General features: G+C 39.8%; 1 pseudogene; it reads right to left on the minus strand.

Annotated features, from left to right (window-relative positions):
* Positions 1-21056, minus strand: part of LOC132479140 (leucine-rich repeat-containing protein 37A3-like) — a 51536-nt pseudogene that overhangs the window by 25994 nt on the left and 4486 nt on the right.

Here is a 21056-nt window from a genome sequence, read left to right on the forward strand (position 1 = left end):
GATGAACACATGGTCAAACTACAACCTCCTTAAGTGTCTCCAAAGGCCGGGCGAGGGCCTCCTGAGGACTTGAAGTTTCTAGTTCCTCAGGGGCCTCTGAAGGCTGAGATGGAGCCTCCTGCGGAAGTGGAGGTGGTTCTACCTCCACAGTGGGCTCTGCATGCTGAGCCTGGGCCTCTGCCTGGGGTGAAAAAGATTCAACGTCCTCAGGGGTCTGTGGATGCTGAGCAGGGGCCTCTTGATGAAGTAAAGATTCAGCCTCCTCAGTGAGCTCTGGATGACGAGTTTGGGCCTCCTGCTGGGATGCAGAAATATCTCATCCTCAGCAGAAGACTCCCTGTCGTGTAGCTTTTGGGTCATGTGTTCCTTGCGTGTGGCGCTGAGAGGCCTATACATACCCCTAAGCCAAAGTGGCCGCTTTCTCCCGAAAAAGCCCTCCTAGAACACAGAAAGGGAAATATTAATTCTGCATCTCCCCTGCTTTCTCTGGCCACAGTACTTTATCCTCCTCACATCTAGCTGACTCTCACTTTCCCCTGAGCTTCTCTTACGCAGCAGAAATCCAAAAAAGCCCCTTGGAGGAAAACACACACTGTTAGTGTTGCATGTCACTTTTCATCTCTCTCACAATGTGTTATCTCTGCTTTCATTAGGACTAAATGGGGACCTCAGTCCATAGTCACAATGAGCAAAATCACCACAGACCCGGGATCATGAAAATCATTGCATGCATGCTGGCCTTCCAGAAGTTCTCTGTGTCTGTCCAAAATGGACCCCAAGTGTCTCTGGAGAGACATTTGTATGTGGCTTAGCATGGAGCATAGGCAGGATTTTCAGCCCCGTTCACCTTTCTTTGCCCTTGGCCAACTGCCCTCGTGCAGTGAAAACACTTGCACAACGGCACTGGGCAGAAACTCGTTACTCCCTTAGACGCGCTTCACACCAGTCCGCTTCGGACTTAGTCGCACATGCAGCATTTGCTGCGGGTGTGGGTGTGGGGAGAAGGTGATTTTATTTTCCTGGCTGCTCTATCCTATACGTTGAATCACACCAAGTAAACACCTGAACCCAACGAGCAAAGTCATCTATAGCTCTCGGACTTTCACTCTGCAGGCTGTCACTCAGGTGTCAGTGAATTGTGGAATCCGTTTAAAGGCCACGACCAGCAGGGAAGCACAAAATACTCTTTTTGAATACAAATAGAAGAGGAAAAAATCACAGTGCACAATAAGTTTGTTTCAGAAACTACTTATGTCCATATAGTATGTGTCTACTCAACTGTGACCTAAAACGTAGCTCACAGCCCAAGCACAGTGTGTGATCAGTGGAGAAGTCCTCAGTGGAAAGGGACCATCTTCTTCTTGGTAATCACTAGCAGTATGACCATGGGGCAAGATAGTTTCCCTTTCTCTTTCTCCAGTTCCTTATTACAAAAGGAAGAGACAAACTACTGTCTAAAGTTTCTCCCGGTTAAAATTCTATGAGGTTTGGATAAAGGGAATAGAGAGTAGGGGCCTGAAAAACAGTAGGATGAGAAGGGAAGTTTTCTTGCCACTTTCCAGAAGGGACTCATATGTTCTACCTTTTGTCAGCTTTGAGTGAGGCCAGCCCCTAAATCCCCAACCATGTGGCCCTCCCTACCCCAGAGCCTCCTAGAAGGCCTCTGGCCTGGCCTGATGCCTGGGAGCCAGGCATCCGCCCAGCAGGGACAGGTACAACCAAAACCTCTCCCCCGTCCACCCTCTTTCCTTAAAGGACTAGTGAGAGCAGATGAATGTGTGCCAGTCCTGTTCTAACTCAGCTTGGGCTGCGGAGCTAATTCTGCTGAGAAATAAACTAGGGTAAACCATTAGGGTAATCAAGCCTTCTTCCTGCCTTTGCTGAGGAAACTGAAATAGATGAGTTCTAAGTTCTCCTCTAGTTGTAAAATTCTGCTTTCAAAGACCAATATTTACCTTCTGCTTCTTTTTCTATCTTCCTCTTTTGCAATTCTAGGAGAAGAAATCTGTTTTGAAAGAAAACAGGATCATGATTATCCATTACAACTATTTCCAAATCCTTATTCATTCCTTTTGACTTTAAATCTTATCTATCCAGTAAGATGATAACTCTTTCAAGGAAAGGAATTCTACCCTGTTTAAGAATCCTTTGACTCTTCCACAGTACCTAACTTAGGGTGTTGCATGCAGCTGGCGATATATTTTATTGACTGTTTTAGATAACGTTCAACAGATAATTCCTAATAAAAACTCTCAGAAGTAGGAAAAGAAAATAAAAGTATCTGGCAGAAACCTAAGCATTGTTCTAAAGTCAAGAACAAGAGTAGGATGCCCAATCATTACTGCTACTATTGAGCATTGTGGAGGAGGTCTTAATCAGTACGATAAGAAAAACGAAGTATTGGAAAGAAGAGACAAACATATCTGCATATGAAACAAGGGACCCAAAAAGACCAAAAGAATCAACTGAAATTTTATTGGAAGTAACATGAGTAAGATGGCTCCATACAAAATCAAGAGATCAACATATTAGCCTCAATAGCTTTCCCATAGAACACAACTAACTAACTAAAAAACAGAAGGAACCTCCCGTTTACTATATCAATAAAAATGCGTAAAGCACCTAGGAATAAATTTAGCCACAAATTTGTAAGACCTATGTGATGAAAATATTAAAACTTTTTTGAAGGACGTTAAGAAGTACTTACATGGCATGAGATACCATCCTCCTAGAATGTTGTAAAGAGGTCAGTTCTCTTCAAATGAAACTAAAAATTCAATGCAATCCATTTTATAACCAAAATAATTTTTAAATAAAACCTGGCCAGCTGACATTTGGTAGAGAATATATGTAAGAATCGTTATGAGATGTATGCAAAAGAAGGTCAAAGAGTAGGACCTTGCCCTACCAGATATAAAATATGTTATAGAGCAACTGGAATTAAGCAGTGTGATATCAGTACTGGTACAGGACAAGATAACTGGATCACAGAACAGCATCCAGATGAAGATAGCATATTAGACCAGGGAAGAAAGAATAAACCATTCAGTGAAAGATTTGAAAAGAATCAGATCTTCATGTAGGGGGAAAAAGTTAGATCCCCTACCTCAACCACACGAACAAACAAATACAACAAATTCTGGACAGATTATAAAAGTACTTGAAGAAAATATTAGAGATGGTTTTTACGTCACGAGGTGACAAAGGCCTGGCTAACAAAACCCACCCCACATGAGCCATGAGGAGACGACAGGCAGATATGGTGGCAGACTGTCAACACACCTCCTACTCTTCACAGCCCTTGCCCCCTTTTCCCCTGGACTGTTTGTCTGCTTCTTGTTGACTTATAAAACTCTTGGGAGTTCCCTGGTGGTCCACTGGTTAGGGCGTGGCTCTTTCACTGCTGTGGCCCGAGGTTCAATCCCTTGTCAAGGGACTAAGATCCTGCAAGCTGCACAGCATGGCCAAACCCCACCACTTCGAAACAAACAAACAAAAACTCTTTATGGTAAAGAAATACTGGCTTTCATTGAATTTCAGTGTTTCGAATATTTCCAGTGTTTTTGTCTCTAAGGAGACAAGACAAAAGAGTGCAGTAGGGAGCACCAGCTTTGCAGTCGGGTGAAACTGCCTTCTGCTTTGGGTTTGGCCGCTGGGGCCTTACACTGATCTCCTTCATCTATGAGGGAGGGATAGTAATATCATCCTCACAGGACTGTGGGCTTTAAATCAGACAATATATGGAAAACTCTTCATCTTATGCTTGGCATGAATCAGTGCTAAGCTGGTGTCACAGACAAGATGGTGGAATATATCAAAGGCTCTGCTTGTGGCATCAGGCTCTGAAGGCTCTTTCCCACCAGAAGATTATAGAAATATTGCTTTTATTTTCTTCTAATACCTTTATGTGGTCTTTTTTCACATTTAAGGATATATGTTTATTTAAGATGAAACATGGGGATCTGCTATTTACCCCCCAAATACTTAGGCAGCTATTCTATCACCATTTATTCATTTTCTTCCGCTGACTGCAATATTAAAACATGACATTTCAAAAGTCTTAAGAACACAGGGGCCTATTGCTGGACTCTATCCTACTTCAAATAAATATTCGGTTGAATTATTCCTCACTGTGGAATTGACATAACGCCTCATCTCTCTTCCGTTGAACACCATTATTGTCTACCATAGGAAGGACACTGCGTGGCCCCTGTCCTCCAAAAGCTTATCGTATATGTGGGGAGAGGAAATAACGGTTAGGACTCCTCGCTTTCACTGCCGAGGGTACAGGTCCAATCCCTACTTGGGGAACTAAGATCACACAGGCCCAAACAAAACAAAACAAAACAAAACAAATGCAAGAAGTTGAAAACAAGAAAAAGGGGACTTTACAGAAATTCTAAAAATGCCAAAGGCCATATGCCACCTGAGATGTAGAGGGTACAGTCTGGGCAATGGCCAATGACTAGCAAGCTAGTCCCCAGCCTCCTAGGCTCAGAAATCATACTCTTCCTCACCAAGCGAGAACTCACGTCTTCCTGTTGTGGCAGTCTCACTTGAGCAATATCACAGGATTGATCAAACATCAGAATGCCAAATTATTACTTGACAATGAGAAATACATCTGTTCTACACACAGGGCATCTGTGTCTACACAAGCAGAGAATTACCTTCTGTGGGGACAGGCCTCCGTGGCACACTGAAGCACAATCACAGAATCGAAGGCTACTTGGTGACAACAGAATTAGAAAAGGAATCAGCTGAGTCCAGAATTTAATGGGACGGCCTGAGGTAACTGGATCCATCCATCTCCTCAACAGGCAGCCTGGCTAGTGGGCCTGACTCTGCAGTTATGCTGCCTAAGGTGCCATCTCTACTCTTGGGCAATGTGAGGATGGGCACTGCCCATGTTGGTCTCTCCTCACCTTTTCTATGCTTTCACTAGTGACCAACCCTCCTGCAGATAGACACATTTCTCTTTAGAAGTTAGTACATCATGTCAGGTTTGATTCAAGTGTGATAGGCCAGGAAGCCATTGGTCCTTACACATCTCTGCTCAGCTCCATGATGTGCTAACCTTGGTGGTTCTCTCCTGGGGGGCTGCCTTTCAAAAAACTGCTTACCACTTTTGTGAGTTCTGAGGGGAGGGGACTGCTTTGCTATGGCCCCTCAGAAATGGTGACAAACCTCACAGGACTAGGATCAGGAGGGCTGGAGTATTCAGGGAAGGCTTTACAGAGAAAGATATCTGAACTTGAGTTGGCTTTTCAGAGATTCATAGGAGTTCCACAGGCAAAGCAAAATAAAGGAATTTTCGATGGACAAAGGCACAGACAAAAGTAGGAATGGGTATGGTGTAACTAGCGTATAGTGAGGAGCTGCTTTGGCTGGAATGGAGGGCTGCCATTACAGGAGAAAAGATAACTAAAGTAATGTGGAGTGGTAGGGTAGAATCAAGACTGTCAGCCTATTAAAATCACTCTTTTAATGTTAGCAACTGCCTGCTGGGAAAAGTAATAAACCACTAGGTAACTGAACAAAAGGTAAACAGGCTAGCTCCAGGAATAGGCTACTATAACTATTTGAGGGTAGCCTGCTGCAAGATTTTACTTGCAGTGTTTTAATGGAACCTATCTACACAATTCCTAATACACCGGAGAAGAAAGCTGCTAAGTAAGCCTGAGGAATTGACGAGATCACACTTTTGTCTTTTAGGCATGTCCTTTTAGCCCTCCCAGGGTGACTGATAGCTCCTTGAGTATGGAGATCCTATATCTCTCCTCACTTCAGCCAAGAAGGAAAGAAATCAACGGTAGAATGAGAGTGACTGGTGAGGACCTCAAATCAGCATACTTTCTTGAGTTGAAGAAAATTTACTATCATGTCAACTCTGGCCTTCTTATAAACTTCACTTGTCAAAATAGTCCAATAGCTTGTTATCATGGATCCAATTCCATAGGGATCTCCTGGGAGTGAAGTTCCTTTTAAAAATCCTGTGGGGACTTCCCTGGTGGTGCAATGGTTAAGGATCCGCCTGCCAGCACAGGGCACACAGGTTCGATCCCTGGCCTGGGGAGGTCCCACATGCTGCGGAGCAACTAAGTCAGTGTGCCACAACTCCTGAGCCCGTGCAGCTACAGCCCGTACTCCACAACAAGAGACGCCACCTCAGTAAGAAGCCCATGCACCGCAATGAAGACCCAACGCAGCCAAAAAAAAAAAAAAAAACACACACACAAAAACATCCTGGGAATATACTTTTCATTAAAAGAACAAAGTGTATGTCAGTCCTCATGGCTAAAGGGAAGAATCAAGTAGTAGCAGGTGGAAAGGTGGATTTGATTCTCAGTTTCTGGGTTCTGAATCTGAATTAATTATTGTCCTTACCTCAATGAGACAGAGAATTCTAACACAAATCGTCACTACTACAGGTACAGATACTGCCAAGATGAGTTTGTTGTTATAGTCATAACCTGGAACTTCTTTTGTGAGCTAAAGAAATATATCACAATTTTTAAAAACAGGAGATAGAAGGGATGAAAACTTACGATTCTTCATCCTATTCTAAACGATAGCTAACTATTCTTAAACTACTATGAAACCCAATCCTTCCAGGCGAGTAGCTTCTATAAGAACAAGCCAAATTTAATGTTATTAGTCTTATCATTAGCATTTTCTTCTACAATTTATCTACAGTTTATTTATCTTGTGTTATGTCCTTTTCGGGCCTACCCTAGGAATAGTGACACACTCTCTCAATGAGCAAAGTTGGAGATCACTGTCTTAGCCTGTTTCATGGCTGAAGATAAGATACTGACTAGGAGCCCGTGGTATTCCCGCTTGGGCACGTTAATGGCATGTCCTAAACTGAGTAAAAGTCCAAGTCCCACGTGTCAGGGGTTATCCTCACCTCACTTGACTCCTGCTCTTTCTGCTCACTCTGGGCTTCTGTGCTCTCACTGATAGAGTTGTCAGCTTTCCACTGGTCCATATCCCATTCCGCTTTGGACACATTTACTTCTTGCTGCTTGCTGAGAAGCTTCATCAGGAGGCCTGTTCTAGAGATGAGGTTGGCACAGGCCAGCTGCACGTGGGTGTCCGAGCAGTCTATTTTCAAAGTCTGGATAACATGAGAAATGAGCCTTTGCACGTCATTGTTGGGGATGAGGGACCAGAGCTGCTGGTTTAGCTGAGTTTCAACTTGATCACCCGGGGATGCGAGCCCTGGGAAAGTGAAGCCTGTGGGCTTAGAGGATAATTCAGTGACCATGTTGTGGTGCTCCCATTGTGTTTTGTTGCTGTGTTGAACAGCTGGCATACTGTTGTCTGCAGCGACAGTAGAATGTGCAGTGGAGACGTTCCTATGGCTAGTGTTTCCAGGGCCGGTTCCTCCTGGCAGAGTAGCGTTTCCTGTAGAAATAATTGCTTCAGAAACATTTTGTGCAGTATTGTTTTCTGAAGTAGTGTTTTCTGCAGAAGGGTCTGAAAGAGAAAATAATTCTGAAAAAGGATTTTCCTGAGAAGTCACTTCTCCTGAAGATGAAACAGCCTCTCGTGGAGGGGAATTTATGAGATTCCTCACGACAGAGAACGGAGGGCTTGCAAGCATCACTCTATCAAGTGAACTTTTCTTTCTGAACTTTCGACTCCCTTTTTTCTTTTTTCTTTTTGTTTCTTTTTGCGGTACACAAGCCTCTCACCGTTGTGGCCTCTCCCGTTGCGGAGCACAGGCTCCGGAGGCACAGGCTCAGCGGCCATGGCTCACGGGCCCAGCCGCTCCACGGCATGTGGGATCTTCCCGGACCAGGACACGAACCCGTGTCTCCTGCATCGGCAGGCGGACTCCCAACCACTGTGCCACCAGGGAAGCCCCTCGATGCTTTTTAACTTTGGGTTTTCTGTGGACCCGATGAGACCTAAGTTTATGGAAGATGTATTTTTTTTCCAGAATGTGAGATTAATTCGAAGTCCTTAATATTTCTAACTCTTGCCTTTGCATCTTCGAAAACATGAATAGCGTTGGATAAGTCTTTTGATTTGCTTTTAACCTCAGATGGGGATTTTGGCGGGATGGAGGCACAAGGCCTGCCCTTGAAGTACGGTTTGAGGGAAGAGGAGCCTGCGGCCTTGTGTTCCTTTATGAATGAAGACTCTGCATTGGAGGACTTTCCCACCAGCTTCCTGGGCCTCTGCACCATGAGGAGCTGTTTCAGCTTTCTTGGGGATGGCCTCCTGAGCTTTCATTCTTTGGCAGTGTTCGCCACAGATGGCTGGGCATTCTGTTTCCTCCTGACGCTCTCATCTCCCACTGCTTTGAGGTGCATTTTCGGTATGCCCCTTGAGGACCTTGTTCACTCTCAGCAGCTTTTCCTCTGTACTCTCAATCTTTGCTAGGCTGTCTTTCTGTGGTTGGGCAGTTTCTAATTTCTTTTGAAAGATGTAGCGTGTCAACATGGCACTTAAAAGGTTGCAACGCGTACACGTGGCAGGTTTTTCTTCCTTTTTAACCTCATCAATTTTTTCTTGAGTTTCTGCATCTAACAAATTTTCCACAAAATGGAGTTCCCTCAATTTGTTTTTATTAGTTGAATTGTTGGGTACAGGTTTAACAGAAGGGCTCCTTGTATTGTTTTTCAAAAGGCCCAGCGGCATATGTCCATCTTGTGTATTTGAAAAAAGAAGTTGAATGAATGGCAATAATGTTGATTCCACATCTCCTAGATTTCCCTCTGAGATATAAGGCAGTATGTAATTTAGTGTACTGATAATATCACTTCTATTATTAAAGTCCAGCTGCTCATTCATGAAGCCTGACAAGCTGACAGCACTGTTAGGTGAGGACGTCCTCTCTGACTCAATAGTCAGCTCGGTGCTGTTGTTCTTCTTCTGGGCTTGTAACACCTTCATCAGCGATCCTCCTGCATTCTCTATAGATGTTTCTTAATCTGTCAAAAGAGAAGGGACTGTTTTTGATCACTGAAGACTGATGGGACAGCCTTTTGTCAGTCCACAGCCAAAGAAATTAGGAATCAGTCAAAGTTTGAGTGCCACTTAGGAGAAAAAGAAACCCACACTTAAGCCTATGACTGGCAACAACAAAATGTGAAAAAGGTCTCTCTTGAAAAAGGGGCTATCTACTCAGAAAATTCTGTAGCGTGAAATATAGGAACTATATTCAGGATTACTCCACTGGTTCCCAGGGGCCAGTACTCAAGAAAAGCCAAGGCTGGAAGACAAATATTCCCCTCATCAGCTGGACTCTCTGCAGATCTACTGTGACTCCTCACATTCATATACCCCATCCTGTCCTGCCTCAAAGGCACAGGAGTGTGAGGCTTCCTCTCTCCACCTCTTCAGTGTGCTTGTGTTCTTGCTGCTATCACAGATCTCCACGACAACCACCGCCGCTAACAGGTCGTCATCTGGACATGTCCTTCTCCAACTACCCACTGAGTCCTTTGCTTAGTCCCTGCTTCTATATATCCCAGTCCCCGTAACAGAAGCCTCTATACAGAAAAAAACACTATGTCCGCCCTGGCTCTTTGCTAAAATTTGGGCAGGGAGCTCGGGTATAAGTTAAGAGATTTGCCAGATTGTATGCCCATGTGGAATGTTCAACAAATCAATGGAATAATACTTGAGGCCCTAAAATGTAGCCGGGAAAAAGCAACTTCTGTCAGATGGCTACTTTGCTTTCAATTCATTTTACTTCTAATATTTCCAGCTCTACTTGGGGAACCATCCAAATCTTCTGACTGTGTGAAGGTAATGTGTACCAGTGTGTAGCTGGGCTTGTCTCCCAAAAGGATTAAAAGTATTTTTGGTGAGGGTCAAAGGAGGAGGGAAGGGTCATGAGAAAGGAGGAGCAGAGGCTAGCAGAGAGCCCCAAACTGGGGACAGGAGATCGGGGCCCTAGGGTCATAGCACTTAACACCTCTGATCTTGTTTTTCCTCACCTGTAAAAGGAGATTAAAAATGCTTTTTCTGCCCACTTCTGGGGGAGAAGGGAGTAATATAATTAGTAAAAAAATGTTTGGGGGAGTTCCCAGGTGGTCTAGTGGTTAGGACCCGGCACTTTCCCTGCTGTGGCCCGGGTTCAATCCCTCCTGGGGGAACTAAGATCCCACCAGCTTGGTGGCCAAAGGACAAAAAAAAAAAAACTGTGTTGAAAAATCAGCAATATTGTCTTTATATAAGTGGCAAAGTGTTATTATTTATGATGTGCTCTAGATCACTGAAAGAGACCTGTATTCAAGCTACCTGGGCATGAAAGCACATTTTGGAAGTCATCAAGTTAGTGCCCATAAATCTAATATATAGAAAAATCGTTGAAAGCCCCTGAGTGTTTTGTGGATAGAAAAACTTGCGATTCAGAGCAAGTTCAGAGCTGGACAGTCAAAGAAATAACTAGCTCTCCCATGCATTAGAAGGGCTTGGTAGCAGCTTCTGGTTATGGAACCAGAAACTCTCAGGCTCCAGATAGGACATAAAACAGCATCACTTGCACTCTTTATAAAACTGCAGAAACAAACCAAATAAACAAAAATATATTTACACCTGTCTTATAAGACAAAGGGTACTTGAGACCTAATGTATATAAAATCAGTTTACAAACTGTGATGTACTATGTGAATAAGTTGTCATTTGCAGAGAGGGAAGCGTAGGATATGTGGCCATTAATGTGAATTCCCTTCCCCCTTCCATTCCTTTCTCTGGTTCCTTTACATATGCAGATCAGTTACATTATGAAGCTAATAATGTAACTGAGCTCTTCTTAGCTTAATAATGTAACCAAGAATCTGATTTTTAGCAAGGGGGTAATTCTTAGAAATTTAGGGAGCTGGAACTCTGAATGAATGTATTAAAATAATGTAATTACATCATTAGTTTTAAAATGTATCATCCTTGATTAAAAATAAAAAATTAAATTAAAAATTAAAAATGTATTATCCCGCAATTGAGACTCACCACAACGTGTGACGTCCCTCAGGCGTTCACTGTCACAACGCAGCTTGACTGTCTCACAGACAACCTCAATAGTATTTTTAAATTGGCAGAGGCAGCAGGCCCTACGGCTGGGTAAGGTCCTATAAATGGAAACACAGGTAATTAAATTCGTGGTAAAAGAGTTACCTGAGTAGGTAGAAGAGGTAGGCCAAGGCCACCACAGACCAGTGCAAAAAGGAGTTCTTGGGGCATATGGACTATAGAACTGGATAGGGGCCGGTTGGCCAATTGCTGCCCTTGACAATAAATATAGAGGAGGAAAGTGCCGGGTCCTAACCCCTAGACCACCTGGGAACTCCCCCAAACATTTTTTTTTACTAATTATATTACTCCCTTCTCCACCAGAAGTGGGCAGAAAAAGCATTTTTAATCTCCTTTTACAGGTGAGGAAAAACAAGATCAGCGGTGTTAAGTGCTATGACCCTAGGGCTCCGATCTCCTGTCCCCAGGAGGAAATAAATATAGAGGAGGAGAGAGGTGCCCAACAGAAGGATCAGGATGGCAGTAGGTATGATATGCCTAGAAAAAAGGGAATAGCGATTAGAATTGGGTGACATTGATCTGTAGTTTAATTCAGAAGTATCTCCTTCCAACCCGAAAGCCTCACTTTGGGTTGAGAGTACACAGGAAGAAGGCAGACTTCTAAGAAGAGTATGAAGAAGACCGCACATTCTGGAGTCACTTTCTCAGTTCCTATTTGTGAGGAGTAATATATTAGAAATTATTCTAGTAATAAAAAAGCATCATGTGGCTAAACAATAACAGAGATCGCATTGACCAAATCTGGACAAAAGGAACATTCCAAAGAATAACATTATCATTATAATAAGGTATAACACAGTTAATTGGAAAAAAAGCACATGAGTTCATAATGATACTCCAAATGAAAAGTGGGGGAGCTCTTCTTTACAGAATAATGTCAGCTAATAAATGCAAAAGGAAGGATAGAATTAGGAAAGTGTTATTTTGCAACTATCAATGTAATAATCGATTCAGACAAGGATTATCATTGATGCACAGTTGGGTGAAGAGTTGTTTGAAAGTAGGATCTTCACTGATCCCAAGGATCACCCCACATATTATTTATCAATTACCAAGGGGAAAAATAACTTTACAATGGAGAGATATGGAATAGACCACCTTAATCAAGTGATCAAACTTAGCACTGGGCCACCTCAAGTGATGAAGTATGAAGAATACATCACCTATATAGTATTCTTCCCCAAAATGTTTACTTTGAATCTAATGAGGAAACAGACAAATACAGATTGTGGGGCAATTTACAAGACAACTGGCTTAGACTCTTCAAAAAAGCCAATGTCATAAAATACCAAAAAAAATAGTAGGGAAAAATTCTAGATTAACGGAAACACAGACATGACATGCAATGCCTAATCTTTAATTGGATCCTGTATCAAAACAAAACAGACTTAAAGAATGTTATTGGCTTCTGGCCAAGATGAAGTACAAGGGCCAACTTAACCTCCCAGCTGAAACAAGAAAAAAATCAGATGGAACATATGAAACAACAGTTTTCAAGAAACTGAACCTCAGGCAATACATTTCAGTGATTCCCGAGGAGATGGGAAATAAATGAAGTGATCCCTATAATTGCCCTTACTTCTCTGAGAGAGTATCCACGTCATGGTACAGGGAAGAGAAGTCCAGACAGAGACTAGTGGGCTCCCTGACAGATGAAATGGAGATAAGGGTCTGGGAAAACCAAGGTAACTAGAGTTCACAAAGCAGAGTATCAGAGAGAAAAGAAGTGCACAGACAAAGAACTCTGGAGATATGCAGAGGGATCTCTTGAGAATTCAACAAAGTATGGGTCAGTATATTTGTGTGAGGAATAACTTGATGCCAGGAAAAGAACCACATGAAATGATTAATAAGAAGAACAACTGGATATCACACAGGGTTGTAGGAATAGTACCTGTTCCTACAAGTCAGACTGGAAAACCTCATGATACTCAGAAAGGACTTGTCTCAGTAGTTGCAAATAATGAGCTCCAGACTAAAGGCTACTTGGACTCCTACCCAACGAACCTTAAAAGCTAGACCTAAAAGAATACAATTGTTTTGAGTAACCTAATTTCACCCAAAACAAAGCCCAGGCATTTTACAGGAATATAAATATACATAGCACACAATAAACTAAAACTCACAATATCTGGGATCATATGAAAAATTGCCAAGCATGCAAAGAAGTAGGAAAATATGACCCATACTTAGGAGAAAAGGCAATCAATCAACAATAACCCATAATCTATACAGATGTTAGAATTGGCAGAAAAGACCTTTTAAAAAGTTATTATACATGAAGAAAAGTTATTATAACTGTATTTCATATGTTAAAAAACCCAGACTAAACCCTGAAAATGTTAAGTACAGGCATGGAAAATGTAAAACAGACCTAAATTGAGCTTCTAGAGATTAAAAACAATGTCTAAATGAAAAAGATATTGCAGGAGGTTAAAGGCTAATTAGACATGGCAGAAGGTCAGTGAACATTAAGGCATAGTAACAGAAACGATCCAAAATGAAACAAAAGGAGTAACAAAACAACCACAGAATGAATAGAGCCTCAGTGACTTGTGCAACAACTTCAAGTGGCCTAATACATGTGTACTTAGAGTCCATGAAGGAGAGGAGAAATATAAAAATTTGAAGAAATAATAGCCAAAATTTTTCCAAATTGGTAAACACTATAAACCCACAAAGTCAAGAAGATTAATGAACTTTCAGCAGAAGAAACATGGACAAAACTACACCAAGGCACAGAAAATAATCGAATTGCTTAAAACCAGCAATAAAGAGAAGAATTTAAAAGGAGCCAGAGGAAAAAATTATACACTACATGCAGAGGAACAAAGATAACAATGACAGCAGAATTCTTGCTTGAAAAATCGTAAACGAGAACTCAGTGGAATAACATCTTTAAAGTAGTGAATTGAATTCTATCAAGCTAGAATTTTATACCCACATCTGTCAAAACAAAAGCAAAATAAAGACTATCTCAGACATACAGAAGCTGAAAGAATTCATTGCTGGTAGACTTTCACAATAAGAAATGTTAAAAGAAGTATTTTTAAGCAGAAGGAAAATGACACCAGATTGGAATATGGATCTACATAAAAGATTAAGAATACTGGATACATACAACAATGAATACCCAATTCAACCAAAAATAAATAAACAAATTAAGAAAAGAAGGGAAAAATCATATAATCACTGCAATAGATGCAGGAAAAGAATGAAAACATCTAACATACATTCCTGATTAAAGAAAAAAAAACAGCCCTCAGTAGACTAGGAATGGAAGGAGACTTCCTCAACTTGATAAATGACTTCTACAAAAAACCTAACATCATACTTAATGGTGAAGGACAAAGTACTTTCTCACCAGGATCAGGAACAAGGCAAGGATATCTGCTCTCATTGCTTCTATTTGACATGGAACTGAAGGTTCTAGCCAGTGCAATAGGGCAACAAAAAGAAAAGAGATATTCAGAATGGAAAGGAAGAAGTAAAACTATCTTTATTTGCAGATAACATGATTATGTCGAAAACCTGATAGAAGCTACGAAAATGCTACTGGAACTAATAAATGAGTCTATCAAGTTTGCAGGGTACAAGATCAACATACAAAAAGATGAATTTGTCTCAACAAACAATCAGAGATCAAAGTTTTAAAATGCTACTTATAAAAGAATCCAACATATAAAATACTTAGAATAAATCTGACAAAAGACTTGCACACTGAAAACTGTAAAATATTGCCGGGGGAAATTAAGAAAGACCTAAATAAATGGAGAGATATAAAGTATTCATGGATCAGAAGATTCAATATTGTTGAGACATCAATTCTCCCCAAATCGATTTATACATCAAAACCCCAGTAGGCTTTTCTATAGACATTGACAAGCTAATTCTAAAATTCATATGGAAATAAAATTTAGAATAACGAAAACAACTTTGAGAAAGAACAAAGTTGAAGAACTCACAGTAACTGATTTCAAGGATTATGAAGCTACACCTTCAAGACATTGTGATAGTAGTGTAAAGATAGACAAAAAGACCAAAGGAACAGAATACAAAGTTCTGAAGTAGAGAGAGGTGGAGAACTGACTTTCAGGTTCAAAGGCATTTCAGTGGAGAAATGATAGTCTTTTCAACAAATGATGCTGGAACAACTGAATATCCAGGTGCAAAAGGAAAAAAAAAAGAACTTCCATCTAAACCATATAAAGAAATGAACTCAAATTGGTTCAAAGATCTAAATGTAAAACATAAAACTATAAAACGTCTAGAACAAAACAGGTGAAACATTTTATGACCTTGAGTTTGGCAAGATTTCTTAGATACAACACCAAAAGAATAATGCAGAAAAGAAAAAAATAGATAAATTAGACACCATCGAAATTAAGAATTTCTGCCCTGCAAAAGACACTCCTGAGTGAACGAAAAGATGAGTCACAGAATGGGAGAAAATACCTAGCAACTTACCTATTGGATAAAGGACTAATTTCTAGAATATAGAAAGAACTCTCAAAACTCGAGAAAAATATAGATAAAAGATTCAAAGTTATACAGATGGAAAATAAGCATATGAAAAGATGTTTGACATGATTAATCATTAGGGATGCTACAGTGAGATACAACTACACACCTATTAAACTATCTAAAATTAAAAATACTGAGCATAGCAAATGTTGGCCGCAATGTGAAGAAAATGCAGCTCTCATACACTGCTGGTAGAGATGTAAAATGATCAAACCACTATGGAAAATAGGTATTTTTTAAAAACTTAAACATACACTTACCAATGATGCAGCCAATCTACAGGCAGGCATTTACCCAGGAGAAATGGAAGTAAACATCCATACAAGACTTGTACACAAATATTCATAGCAACTTTATCTGTAATAGACAAAGACTCAAACAACTCAAGTGTCCATCAATGGTCAATACATAAATGGTGGTACATCCACATAAAGGAATGCTCTTCAGCAATAAACAGAAATGAATTACTGATATATACAACAATATGGATGAAGATTAAAATAATCATGCTGGGTTAGAAGCCAGTTAGAAAAACAGTATACACTGTATGATTCCATTTACATAAAATTCTAGAAAATGCAAACAGAAAGCAGATCAATGGTTGCATGGCGATTGGGAAGTGCAAGGAACGATGGGAAGGAAGAATTACAAAGAGACATTAAGAAACTTTCTGAGGTGATGGACATTTTGATTTTCGTCATGTCTTCACGGTGTGTATGTAAGTGTGTGTGTAAACACAGATTATTGCATGTCAATTATACCTCAAAAAGCTGTTAAAAGAAATGACATTATATAAGAGAGACAATTGGGGAAATTTGAATAGCAACACTTTATTCGGTAATATGATTGTGTAGGAATTTAATTTCTTCAATACTGTGTATTAACAGTATCGTCGTTACACAGGGAAATAATTTTTAATATCCAGAGAGGAGGGCATCTAGCTGACAAGAGAGGGATCGCAATTGTGGCAGATGCTGTGGGACGCTGAGGAAGATGAGGCTAGAGCAGTGACCAATGCGTGATGGCACGGTGAAGACAGTCATTTGTCAGGTGACCTGACAAAGACGGTTGGAACAGACTGCTAAATGCAGGGCCGTTTCCGCATACTAATCTCATGCAATCCCCTCAACTAGCCTTGGCGTAACAGACAGTTTCTATTAGCTTGCCATATTGGAAGGGGGAAGGGACAATTTAAGGTGCAGTATAATAAACTGTCACAATAGGGTCCTACAGAAATAGTTTTTTAAACTGCAAAGAAATAAAACTTGACACTTCCCTCACAACATATATGAAAATTAACTCAAAATGAATCATAGACCTAAATGTAGCTATACAACGTCTGGAAGAAAACGTAGGAGAAAATCTTTGTGATTTGGGGTTAGACAGTGGGGTCTCAGAGAAAGATTTCTTAGATTAAGACGCAAAAAAGCAGGAACCATCTAAGAAAAATTGCTAAGGGACTTCCCTGGTGGTTAAGTCTCCGAGTTCCCAATGCTGGGGGCCCGGGTTCAATCCCTGGTCAGGGAACTAGGTCCCACATGCATGCCTCAACTATGAGTTCACATGCCAGATCTAAGAAGCCCATGAGCCGCAACTAAGGGACCCATCTGCTGCAACTAAGACCAGCACAACCAAATAAATAAATTAAATTAATATGAAAAATTAAGAAAAATTGCTAAATTAGGGTTCATCAAAAATTTAACACTTCTAGTTTTCAGAGACATTTTCATATAATGAAGATAAGTCACAATCTGAGAGAAGATATTTACTAAACACATATCTGAGAGCAAGGACTTTTTCCATTTGTCTTTTATTTAAAGCACTCTTAAATCTCAATAAAAATATCCAATTAAAAAATGGATTTGAACAGACGCTTCACTTAAAAGGATATTTGCACATGAATAGACACTCAACATCATCAGCTTTTACAGAAATGCAAAATGTGGCAAAAACCACGAGATTCAACTACACACCTACAAGAAAGGCTAAATTTTTTTAAAAAAACAAATATAAGCATCAGGTGAAGATGTAGGTCATCTGCAACTCTCATAGACGGCTTGTGGGAAAGCAACATGGCACAGGCACTCTAGAAAACAGTTCAGCAGTTTCTTAAAAAGTTCAATAGGCACTTAGCATATGATGAAGCAATCCCACCCTGAGGTATTTTACCCCAAAGAAATGAAAACATATGCTCACACAAGACATATGTTCACACACACATGTGAGTGTTTTCAGAGGCTTTGTTCATAATAGCCAAAAAACTATAAGAAGCTCAAATGTTCATCAAACGATGAATGCGTAAACAAACTGTGTATCCACACAACTAGAATACTGCTCAGCGCTCAAAAGGAATGAGCTACTGACAGGTGCAACAAAACAGATGAATCTCCAAAGAGACTGGCTAAGTGAAAGAAGCCAAAAACAAAAAGCTACATACCACATGATTTCACTTATCAAATATTCTGGAAAAGGCAACATTATACGGAAAAAAATCAGAATGGTGGTTGCCAGGGGCTGGTAGTGACAGGAGGATGGATTGACTACAGAGGGACAGGAGGGGTCTTTTGGGAGTGCAGAAGTTTTCTTTACCTCAAATGTGGTGCTGGCTACAGAACTATACGTTTGTCAAAACACATCACACTGTATATTTAAAAAGAGTGCATTTTGTTAAATGAAAATTATACATAAATAAACCTGACTTAAGAAGATAATCAAACAAACCTAAAAATACAATTGAGTGAAAATCAATGTAAGAAAAATCAACTTACAGTGTTTCCAATTCAAGGGTCAGCATGAGGATGCTTTCCATTGCGGTAAGTGACACTTGTGCTGTTCCCATGTCTCTGAAGGAGAAGCCCAAACATGCATGATATAAAACCCAAAGACAAAATTTCTAAACTGAAGAAGATACTTAACATGTGATTACTTCCACTTTGGCTTCTTACTTGCCATAGATGATAATTCCAAAGAGCTCTTTTGGAAGAAATTTAAATTTGCATCATCAAATTAATGACCTTGGTGCTGAACAGTACAATCATTTTCTATGATCCTCACTTCTCATTTTCAATTGCATCTACCTCTTTTGATCACTCTTTTTTTAAAAAAAATAATGTACCCCTTATTCCTTTTTGCTTTCTTGGATAAATACTATTCCTATATGCATCTTCATGTTCCATAGCTATATGTGTTCTTCAACACTGTTCTCATCCTCTGCTGGCTCTCTTACCCATATATATTCTTTCTTAATCCTTTTCTTTGCCAATAACTCTTATTTTCAATAACCCAGTTAAAATCTAAATTATGACTGTTTAGCCAAAGTACTCAAGTTTTGACGAAAGTAAAAAGGAGCAGAAATTATCTCATGAGCCATGAAACTCTTACAATACTTACAAAGAGTTTAATGCTGGCACTTTAAATAGACAAGAATCTTCAACTGTTGGCAAAGGATTACGATTGAGAATTCTGAAAAATGGAATGGAATTAAAATTATCTGCATTTTCAATTACTTCCATGAAAGTTTATATTCATTTTTTTGGTATGGAACTTGAAGGTTAAAAAAATTATTTTCTGTCTTTACCTATAAATCACCGTTAGAATCTGTAAAACACTCTTTCACTGGGAACTACCCAGGTCTCTAGATGACAAAGTGGAGAAGAGAAACAAACAAACAAACAATAAAATAGAAAAAAAGTGGCTAGCAAAGAAAAAATATGCCAAAGTACTTTTCCCGTTAAAAACCCTCGAAGTGACTATGCTGGTAGGAAGCCCTTGCTCTGTAAAAAAAGTACTATTTCTAGTGTCCTCCATAATTCAAGGTGTTTTTCTTTCATCTCTACAAATTTTGAAAAATTTCGTGATTTAAACTACCCAGCTAAAGAGAAAAATAAGGCTAATTCCTTGGTTCTGGAGCCAAAGAAGAGAGAAATCCAAGAGGAACTGGTGAAAGCCATACTCCCATCACATAGTCCCGTGTGTATTCTTGTGCCATAGCCTTTGTTACTGTGTATGTAATCAACTGTTTACTTGTCACTCTCCTAGATTGTCAGCAACTTGAGAGCAGGGACCACACTTTATTGTCATTATTATTCCTGTGCCTGACATAGTGCCTAGTATTTACTAGGCATTTAATAAATGTTTGCTGAATAAATAAATAACATTTTGTTTATATATCAATAAAATAAACAAATTAATTTTGGGGAACAAAATTTTATTCCAAAATGTTGGAATAGATTTTCTTCATAGTTCTTTCTTTCTTCCTTTTTTTTCCCCCTTAGTTCTTTAAAACAAATAAGGGGGAAAAAAAAACAGAAAAGAAACAGGAAGAAAGAAGAGAATATCTGACTTAAGGTTAACTCTACTCAAGAATTATTAGTGTACTTTTGCAGAATATTATAAAGATAATTATCAAAACTAATATCTTTTGGGTTGCCATGCATATGTGATCAGCATTTAACATTTCATCCTCACAGTAACCTTATGTGATATATATTACACAATTGTACAAATGAGGAAACTGAGGCACAGAGAAGTTACATAACTTGTCTTAAGTCATCAAGCTCGTAAGAAGCAGAGCTGGAATTTGAACTCAGTTCTGACTCTAAAGCCTGTGTTTAACCTGAATGAAAAAAAAAGGGTTTTTTTTTTTTGCAACATCTGTTACTTTAACCTTAATTTGGACAGCACTAAATATAGAAATACCTTTTCAAACTTCATCTACCCATCTGGGAAAGCCTCTATGAGAATTATATTTTCTCTTTTTATTTATTTATTTATTTATTTATTTCTCTTTTTATTTATTTTTTCCTTAATCATCTCTTGTGATAAATATTTAATTAGCCTATGGCCATTGAGACTTTATAGATTTTTTTTTTAAATTGCAGGAAAATCAGTAAAAATGATGGAGGAAGGACATCTGAAAATTCATCCCTGCATAGAAGCAACAATAACAACAACAACAAAACTGGCAAAAATGGTCAGAATCAACTTCTTCTGAACTCTGGACATTTAACCAACATGCTGGCAGTAAATGGGGGAGCAATTTATTCAAGGAAAACAAATTAATTTCTGTAAGAACAATGAGATCTGTGTTGCTTTAACTTGCCCTCGACCTTTGGTCTCCATGCCAGTGGTAGCCTTGAAAAACAGCCCACATCCCTGGTACCAGAACGAGCAGCATGGACTGAGAGGTCCTTCAAAGCCTCATTCCCAAAGAACTGTCATTGTTTTACATGTCTGGTGGCCCCCTGGAAGACCTCACTTGAAAGGCTTGCCTTTGACCTGACTGAGGGCTGTCTAGTGAGAAAAGCCTCTGCTCAGGTGGCATTTCTGGAAAACATTTTCAAGCAAATATTTTAACATGGCGGTGGCATGAGGCAATGGATAACAGTTTGGGGCAAAAGACAACCCAACCGCAAAGCTTTAAAAGAAAAGCTGAGGAATGAGATGTGCACAGACACTTTGAAATATTCCAATGTATTCCTGGG

Source organism: Mesoplodon densirostris, chromosome 18 (genome assembly GCF_025265405.1).
Source record: "Mesoplodon densirostris isolate mMesDen1 chromosome 18, mMesDen1 primary haplotype, whole genome shotgun sequence".
NCBI classification, from domain to species: domain Eukaryota; kingdom Metazoa; phylum Chordata; class Mammalia; order Artiodactyla; family Ziphiidae; genus Mesoplodon; species Mesoplodon densirostris.